Consider the following 9,727-nt stretch of genomic DNA (forward strand, 5'->3'; position numbering starts at 1 on the left):
AAGAAAACGCCTGCAGAAGCTCAGGAACTCATTGACATGGTTGCAAATAACCAGTTCATGTACACTTCTAAAAGGAATCCTGTGAGTAATGGGACGCCTCAGAGGAAGGGAGTTCTTGAAATTGATGCTCTGAATGCCATATTGGCTCAGAATAAAATATTGACTCAGTAAGTCAATATAATTTCTCAGAGTCTGAATGGATTGCAAGCTGCATCCAACAGTATTCAAGAGGCATCTTCTGAAGAAGAAGCTTATGATCCTGAGAACCCTGCAATAGCAGAGGTGAATTACATGGGGAAACCCTATGAAAATACCTATAATCCTTCATGGAGAAATCATCCAAATTTCTCATGGAAGGATCAACAAAAGCCTCAACCAGGCTTTAATAATGGTGGAAGAAACAAGTTTAGCAATAGCAAACCTTTTCCATTATCCACTCAGCAACAGACAGAGAATTCTGAGCAGAATCCATCTAGCTTAGCAAACATAGTCTCTGATCTATCTAAGGCCACTCTAAGTTTCATGAATGAAACAAGGTCCTCCATTAGAAATTTGGAGACACAAATGGGCCAGCTGAGTAAAAGGGTCACTGAAACTCCTCCCAGTACTCTCCCAAGCAATACAGAAGAGAATCCAAAAAGAGAGTGCAAGGCCATTACCTTACTTAGTGTGGCCGAACCCAAAGAGGAGGAGGAGGACGTGAATCCTAGTGAGGAAGACCTCCTGGGACGTCCAGTGACCAATAAAAAGTTCCCCTTTGAGGAACCAAAGGAATCTGAGGCTCATACAGAGACCATAGAGATTATATTCAACTTACTTCTACCCTTCATGAGCTCTGATGAGTATTCTTCCTCTGAAGAGGATGAGGACATTACTGAAGAGCAAGTTGCTAAGTACCTTGGTGCAATCATGAAGCTGAATGCCAAATTATTTGGAAGTGAGACTTGAAAAGATGAACCTCCCTTGCTCACCAATGAACTGAATGTATTGGATAGGCAGAAATTACCTCAAAAGAAACAGGATCCTGGTAAATTCTTAATACCCTGTACCATAGGCACCATAACCTTTGAGAAGGCTCTGTGTGACCTGGGGTCAGGCATTAACCTTATGCTACTCTCTGTAATGGAGAAACTTGGGATCTTTGAGGTGTAAGCTACCAGAATCTCATTAGAGATGGCAGATAACTCAAGAAAACAGGCTTATGGACTAGTAGAGGACGTGTTAGTAAAGGTTGAAGGCCTTTACATCCCTATTGATTTCATAATCCTAGACACTGGGAAGGATGAGGATGAATCCATCATCCTTGGAAGATCCTTCCTAGCCACAACAAGAGCTGTGATTGATGTGAACAGAGGAGAATTGGTCCTTCAACTGAATGAGGACAACCTTGTGTTTAAAACTCAAGGATCTCCTTCTGTAACCATGGAGAGGAAGCATGAAAAGCTTCTTTCACTGCAGAGTCAACCAAAACCCCCACAGTCAAACTCTAAGTTTGGTGTTGGGAGGCCATAACCAAACTCTAAGTTTGGTGTTGGGAGGTCCCAACCTTGCTCTGATTATCTGTGAGGCTCCATGAGAGCTCACTGTCAAGCTATTGACATTAAATAAGCGCTTGTTGGGAGGCAACCCAATGTTATTTAATTATATCTATTTATTTTCTATTGTTATTCTATGTTTTTTTTAGGTTGATGATCATGTGGAGTCACAAAAACTACTGAAAAATCAAAAATAGAATGAAAAACAGCATTAAAAATAGCACACCCTGGAGGAGGAGCATTCTGGCATTTAAATACCAGAAACAAGCATCTGTCTGGCGTTTAACGCCAGAAACAAGCATCAAGCTGGCGTTAAACACCAGAAACAAGCACCAGACTGGCGTTTAACGCCAGAACAGAGCATGGAAGTGCCGTTTAACGCCAGAAACAAGCAGCAGTCTGGCGTTAAACGCCAGGATTGCACACTAAGGGCGTTCTGTACACCTCAACGGAGCAGGGATGTTAAGTCCTTGACCCCACTAGATCTGTGGACCCCACAGGATCCCCACTTTTTCTTCTCTCCTCTTCACACCTTTTCATAACTCTCTTCCCCAAATACCCTTCACCAATCACCTCAATCACTCTTCCCCATCACCTCTTCACCACTCACATTCATCATCTCTTCCCCAAAAACCCCACCTACCTCCAAAATTTAAACTCTTCTCCCTCCCAAACCCAACCCTAAACCTTCCCCCACTCCTATATAAACCCCTCATTCCTTCTTCATTTTCACACAACACAACCCTTTCTTCTTCCCATTGGCCAAATACACACCTCTCTCCCTCTCCTCCATTTTTCTTCTTCTACTCCCTCTTCTCTTCTTTTGCTCGAGGACGAGCAAACCTTCTAAGTTTGGTGTGGTAAAAGTATTGCTTTTTGTTTTTCCATAACCATTTATGACACCTAAGGCCAGAGAAACCTCTAGAAAGAGGAAAGGGAAGACAATTGCTTCCACCTCTGAGTCATGGGAGATGGAGAGATTCATCTCAAAGGTTCATCAAGACCACTTCTATGAAGTTGTGGCCAAGAAGAAAGTGATCCCTGAGGTTTCTTTCAAGCTCAAAAAGAATGAGTATCCGGAGATCCGACTTGAGATCCAAAGAAGAGGTTGGGAAGTTCTCACCAACCCTATTCAACAAGTCGGGATCTTAATGGTTCAAGAGTTCTATACAAATGCATGGATCACTAGGAACCATGATCAAAGTGTGAACCCGAATCCAAAGCATTGGCTTACCATGGTTTAGGGGAAATACTTAGATTTCAGTCCGAAAAATATAAGGCTGGCGTTCAACTTGCCAATGATGGAAGAAAACGCACGCCCCTACACTAGAAGGGTCAACTTTGATCAAAGGTTGGACTAAGTCCTCATGGACATATGTGTGGAAGGAGCTCAATGGAAAGTTGACTCAAGAGGCAAGCCGGTTCGATTGAGAATACTGGACCTTAAGCCTGTAGCTAGAGGATGGTTGGAGTTCATTCAACGCTCAATTATTCCTACTAGCAACCGGTCTGAAGTTACTGTAGACCGGGCCATCATGATCCATAGTATCATGATTGGGGAGGAAGTGGAAGTTCATGAGATTATACCTCAAGAACTCTACAAGGTGGCTGACAAGTCCTCCACTTTGGCAAGGTTAGCCTTTCCTCACCTCATTTACCACCTCTGCAATTCGGCTGGGATTGACATAGAGGGAGACATCCTCATTGAAGAGGACAAGCCCATCACTAAGAAAAGGATAGAGCAAACAAGAGATCATGGACCTCAACAAGAGCATGAGTAAATTCCTCACCATGAAATCCCTGAGATGCCTCTATTGGGAGCAAATTAACACCTCCCTAGGAGAATTAAGTTCCAACATGGGACAACTAAGGATGGAGCACTAAGGGCACTCCATCATCCTCCATGAGATTAGAGAAGATCAAAGAGCTATGAGGGAGGAGCAACAAAGACAAGGAAGAGACATAGAGGAGCTCAAGAGCACCATTGGTTCTTCAAGAAGAGGAAGACGCCACCCTCACTAAGGTGGATCCGTTCCTTAATCTCCTTGTTCTTATTTTCCTATTTTTTCGTTTACTATGCTTTGTGTTTATGTTTGTGTCTTATTACATGATCATTAGTATTTAAGTGTCTATGTCTTAAAGCTATAAATGTCCTATGAATCCATCACCTTTCATAAATGAAAAATGTTTTAATTACAAAAGAACAAGAAGTACATGAATTTCGAATTCATCCTTGAAATTAGTTTAATTATTTTGATGTGGTGACAATACTTTTTGTTTTCTGAATGAATGCTTGAACAGTGCATATGTCTTTTGATATTGTGGTTTATGAATGTTAAATATGTTGGCTCTTGAAAGAATGATGAAAAAGAAGAAGTGTTATTGATAATCTGAAAAATCATAAAAATTGATTCTTGAAGCAAGAAAAAGCAGTGAATACAAAAGCTTGCAGAAAAAAAATAAAAGAAAAAATAGTGAAAAAAAAAGAAAGAAAAAGAAAAAGCAAGCAGAAAAAGCCAAAAGCTCTTAAAACCAAAAGGCAAGAGCAAAAAGCCAATAGCCCTTAAAACCAAAAGTCAAGGGTAATAAAAAGGATCCAAGGCTTTGAGCATCAGTGGATAGGAGGGCCTAAAGGAATAAAATCCTGGCCTAAGCGGCTAAACCAAGCTGTCCCTAACCATGTGCTTGTGGCGTGAAGGTGTCAAGTGAAAACTTGAGACTGAGCGGTTAAAGTCGAGGTCCAAAGCAAAAACAGAGTGTGCTTAAGAACCCTGGACACCTCTAATTAGGGAGTTTAGCAAAGCTGAGTCACAATCTGAAAAGGTTCACCCAGTTATGTGTCTGTGGCATTTATGTATCTGGTGGTGATACTGGAAAACAAAGTGCTTAGGGCCACGGCCAAGACTCATAAAGTAGCTGTGTTCAAGAATCAACATACTGAACTAGGAGAATTAATAACACTATCTGAATTCTGAGTTCCTATAGATGCCAATCATTCTGAACTTCAATGGATAAAGTGAGATGCCAAAACTATTCAAGAGGCAAAAAGCTACTAGTCCCGCTCATCTGATTGGAGCTAAGTTTCATTGATATTTTGGAATTTATAGTATATTCTCTTCTTTTTATCCTATTTGATTTTTAGTTGCTTGGGGACAAGCAACAATTTAAGTTTGGTGTTGTGATGAGCGGATAATTTATACGCTTTTTGGCATTATTTTTACATAGTTTTTAGTATAATTTAGTTAGTTTTTAATATATTTTTATTAGTTTTTAAATAAAAATCATATTTCTGGACTTTACTATGAGTTTGTGTATTTTTCTATGATTTCAGGTATTTTCTGGCTGAAATTGAGGGACTTGAGCAAAAATCAAATTCAGAGGTTGAAGAAGGACTGCAGATGCTGTTGGATTCTGACCTCCCTGCACTCAAAGTGGATTTTCTGGAGCTACAGAAGTCCAAATGGCGCGCTCTCAAATGCGTTGGAAATTAGACATCCAGGGCTTTCCAGCAATATATAATAGTTCATACTTTTCCCGAGTTTAGATGACGTAAACTGGCGTTCAACGCCAGTTTCCTGCCCTATTCTGGAGTTAAACGCCAGAAACAGGTTGCAAAGCAGAGTTAAACGCCAGAAACAAGTTACAAACTGGCATTCAACTCCAAGGAAGACCTCTACACGTGAAAGCTTCAATGCTCAGCCCAAGAACACACCAAGTGGGCCCCGGAAGTGGATTTCTGCATCATTTACTTATTTTTGTAAACCCTAGTAACTAGTTTAGTATAAATAGGACTTTTTACTATTGTATTTACATCTTTGGATTATCCTTTGATCACGTTTTGGAGGCTGGCCTCTCGGCTATGCCTGGACCTTCATCACTTATGTATTTTCAACGGTAGAGTTTCTACACACCATAGATTAAGGTGTGGAGCTCTGCTGTTCCTCATGAATTAATGCAAAGTACTATTGTTTTTCTATTCAACTCAAGCCTATTTCTTATCTAAGATATACACTTGTTCTTCAACCTGAGGAAGGTGATGATCCGTGACACTCATCATCATTCTCACCTATGAACGCGTGCCTGACAACCACGTCCGTTCTACTTGCAATAGCTTAAGTGCGTATCTCTTAGCCTCCTGGTTCATGACGCATGGTTGCCTCGCCTGACAACCGAGCCTTCTATTCCATGAGATTAGAGTCTTCGTGGTATAGGCTAGAATTATTGGCAGCCATTCTTGAGATCCGGAAAGTCTAAACCTTGTCTGTGGTATTCCGAGTAGGATACGGGAAAGGATGGCTGTGACGAGCTTCAAATTCGCGAGTGCTGGGCATAGTGACAGACGCAAAAGGATTACGGAATCCTATTCCAGTATGATTGAGAACCGACAGATGAATAGCCGTGCGGTGACAGCACATTTTGGACCATTTTCACTGAGAGGACGGGATGTAGCCATTGACGACGGTGATGCCCTCCATAAGCTTGCCATGGAAAGGAGTAGGAATGATTGGATGAAGACAGCAGGAAAGCTGAGATTCGGGAGGAACAAAAGCATCTCTATACACTTATCTGAAACTCTCACTAATGAATTACATAAGTATCTCTATCCCCTTTTATATTTTAATTATGTTTTAATTATCAATTCTCTATAACCATTTGAATCCGCCTGACTGAGATTTACATGGTGACCATAGCTTGCTTCAAGCCGACAATCTCCGTGGGATCGACCCTTACTCACGTAAGGTTTATTACTTGGACGATTCAGTGCACTTGCTGGTTAGTTGTGCGAAGTTGTAACAAAGTGTGTGAATTACGTTCCGAGTACCAAGTTTTTGGCGCCGTTGTTAAGGATCACAATTTCGTGCACCAGGCACCTGCATTTTTTAGACTAAATGACATTACCTTATAACAAAAGTTACCATGTTCTATTATAAAAGCTATTTTTCTTTGATCTTCTGGGTGTACGAGGATCTGGTTATAAGCAGAGTATGCATCCATGAAGCTTAAGCTGTTAAATCCAGAAGCATTATCTACTAATTTGTCAATGCAAGGTAATGGATAAACATCTTTAGTGTAGGCTTTATTAAGATTTGTAAGACGCACATGTGCCATTTACCTGAGCTTTTCCTTACCATTACCACATTGGATAACCATGTGGTGAATTGAATTTCTTTGATGAATCCTGGATTGAGTAGCTTCTTGGTCTCCTTGAGAGATGCTTGCTTTTTTTTTGTTCCAAGGTTTCGCTTCTTCTGAGCTATAGATTGGACTGTTTTATTGATAGCCAACTTGTGGCAGATGACGTCCAGATCTATCCCGGGCATATCGGTGGGTGTCCAGGCAAACAGATCGGCATTGTCCCAGAGCACTGATATTAGCTTTGATCATTCTTCACCTTTAAGAGCTTCCCCTACATATGTGAACTGATTCTTTTTGTCGATTAGAGTAATCTTTTGGAGGTTGTCCATAGGCTGAGGTCTTTCATTAAAATCTTTCCTGGAGCTGAGTTCGGATAATGATAGTATTTCCTTTTTATTGTGGATTGCTTGTACTTGTGACGGTGGCTTTAGCTTTGTCATACTGTGTTTGAGGCTCACATTATAGCATTGCCGAGCTTCTTGGTGGTCGGCATGTACCGTTGCTACTTAATTTCCCTGTACCTGAAACTTAACACACAAATGTAAAGTAGATACCACTGCTCTGAAGGCATTCAGAGCAGGTCTTCCGAGAATAATATTATAAGGACTGGGGCAGTCAACTATGAGGTACTAAATATCAATAGTTTTGATAATGGGCTCTCGCCCATTGTTGTTTTTAACCATATATGGCCCTGTATTGGGACTCTTTCTCCGAAAAACCTAACCAGTTTTCTAGATGAAGGTTACATAGATTTTTTAGATAGTTTCATTTTTTGAAAAGTTGAATAAAATAATATGCAGTGCTACTACCTGGGTCTAATAATACGTTTCTTACCAACAATTCTCCTGCTTGGATAGAAATTACCACTGGATCATTGAGGTTTGGGCTTGATGAAGCGAGATCAGACTGAGTGAAGATTATCGCCATATGTGTTGTGTCCCTTTTATTCGGAGGTATTGTTCCCTCGATTGCCAACATCGACTGCTAACTTCGTTTGTGGGCTGTATTTGTTTGACCTCCTCCTGTGAATCCTCTGGATATATAGTTTATGACTCCCATTGGCGGATTGGAGTTAGTCCACTTGCCTTTTTCTTTTTCTTTTGGGGTCTGTTGGCGTTCTTCTCGATCTAGGTTGCTCTCCCTGTTCTTCCTTCCGTCCACATACTTGTCCAGAAGACCTTGTCACACTAGCCTATCAAGTAGGACTTTGGCTATTACACATTGATCTGTAGTGTGACCAAACTTCTGGTGAAAAGCACAATGCTTAGATTTGTCAACAAACCTCTGGTCTTGGTAGTTTCCTGCTCGGTTAGGTGGCTTTATTATTTTTGCGTGGAGGATTTCTTTTATTATGTTTCCTCTCTTGGTGTTGAACCTTGTGTAAGTGTCGAACTTTGGGGTGAGCTTGAATGGCTTCTTTAGTTCTTTGTTGTTTGGTGCTCTAAAGATTTTTTCTTCCTCCCTTCTGGGTTGTTGTTTGTCCATCCTCCGGGCTTCACGGAGTTCCTCGATTTTTATTTGGCCGGTGGCTTTTTCTCGAAATTCAGCTAATGTCTTTAGTTTTGTTACTGTAATTGTCTCTTAGAACTTGCCAGGTCAGAGGCTGCTTTTGAGGGCATGCAAGTGGACCTCTAGGCTTAAATCAGGAATTTCCATGGTCACCTTGGCAAACTGCGTCATATAGTTCTTTAAACTCTCATACTATCCCTGCTTGATGGTGCTTAGGTAGTCTGACCCATGCACATATATTTTTGATGCAGCAAAATAATCAATGAAATATCTCGCTAGTTCCTCGAAAGAAGAGATTGAACCTGTAGGCAACTTAGAAAACCAAAGTAATGCAGCACCATCTAGAAAAGTAAGAAAATCTCAACAAAGTATAGGCTCAAAGGCACCATTAAAGAACATCATAGATTGAAATTTCTTAATGTGGACACGGGGATCACCGAATCCATCGTATGACTTGAGAGCGATTGGTAGCACAAAGTTCTTCGTCATTTGAAATTTGACAATGTCCTCAGAGAAGGGTTGTCTATTGTCAGCTTTTCTTTTGGCAGGGTGATCTCTTGGGATTCTGCCTCTCATGATTGCGTATTGCCCAGGTTGGAGCTCTTGGGGTCTCCTTCGCCATGTTTTCTGTTTTGGCCTTTGGATGATAGTTTAGCTATCCTTCAGACTTCCGCCTAAAGTTTGGAAATTTGAGCTAGGAGCTCGGCTTGTGTGGGTTGTTGGACCCCGTTATCAGCCATACCTGAGGATTAGTAATCTTGCAAAAAGAGAGTGGAAAGCTAAAAGTGAGTTAAATTCAGTGGGGTTTCTATATCGAGCCCATGGTGGGCGCCAAATGTTCCGTTCTGTATGAAACTGCCGAGTTATAGTGATTCCTTCCGAGCAATGCATTGCTTGAACTAAGGAGCTATACGTTGGCTTGGCTTGAACATCGCGGCAAAAATACCTGCAAAAGATACTCCGACGCTCAAGTAAAAAAAAAGGTGCTTAAATGAGATATTATTAAGTTATAAATAAGCTTTGTGGAACCTATCTTTGCTGAGGTTATGTCTTCGTTTATATAGACGATTTATATACTGATTCTTTGAGTTTGTTTGAGATTCTAGATAGGGGTACTGGTGCCGTTTCATTTGGTAATGGCTTGTTGATAATCTTTGACTGATAGTGTCTCAGAACCGATTTTACTGTTATTGTGGTCGAGTTATTCGGTTTGTTATTATTTGATTTGTTAGCCGAGGTATAGGGGACGTATCAAGATTTAAGGTGTTTAAGGTGTAGATAAGAAGAAAGGAGATTTAAGGGGATTTTTTTTGTTTAAATTAAATAAATATAAAATTTAAGGAGATTTAAGGGGAAACTGGTATAGTCTTTTTTACCTCAGAGTATAGGCTCTATATACGTGTTTGACTTATACCAAAGTCATGAACTCTATACGTTTTTTTTTTTTTTAGGGGAATTTAGAGAAAAAAAAAAATAGTTTTCTGAGCTTGGGCGTTGGAGAATTAACTCATACCTCTCTGATATGGTAAACTCGATAATGAGTAACC

Source organism: Arachis ipaensis, chromosome B04, assembly GCF_000816755.2.
Source record: "Arachis ipaensis cultivar K30076 chromosome B04, Araip1.1, whole genome shotgun sequence".
Taxonomy (NCBI): domain Eukaryota; kingdom Viridiplantae; phylum Streptophyta; class Magnoliopsida; order Fabales; family Fabaceae; genus Arachis; species Arachis ipaensis.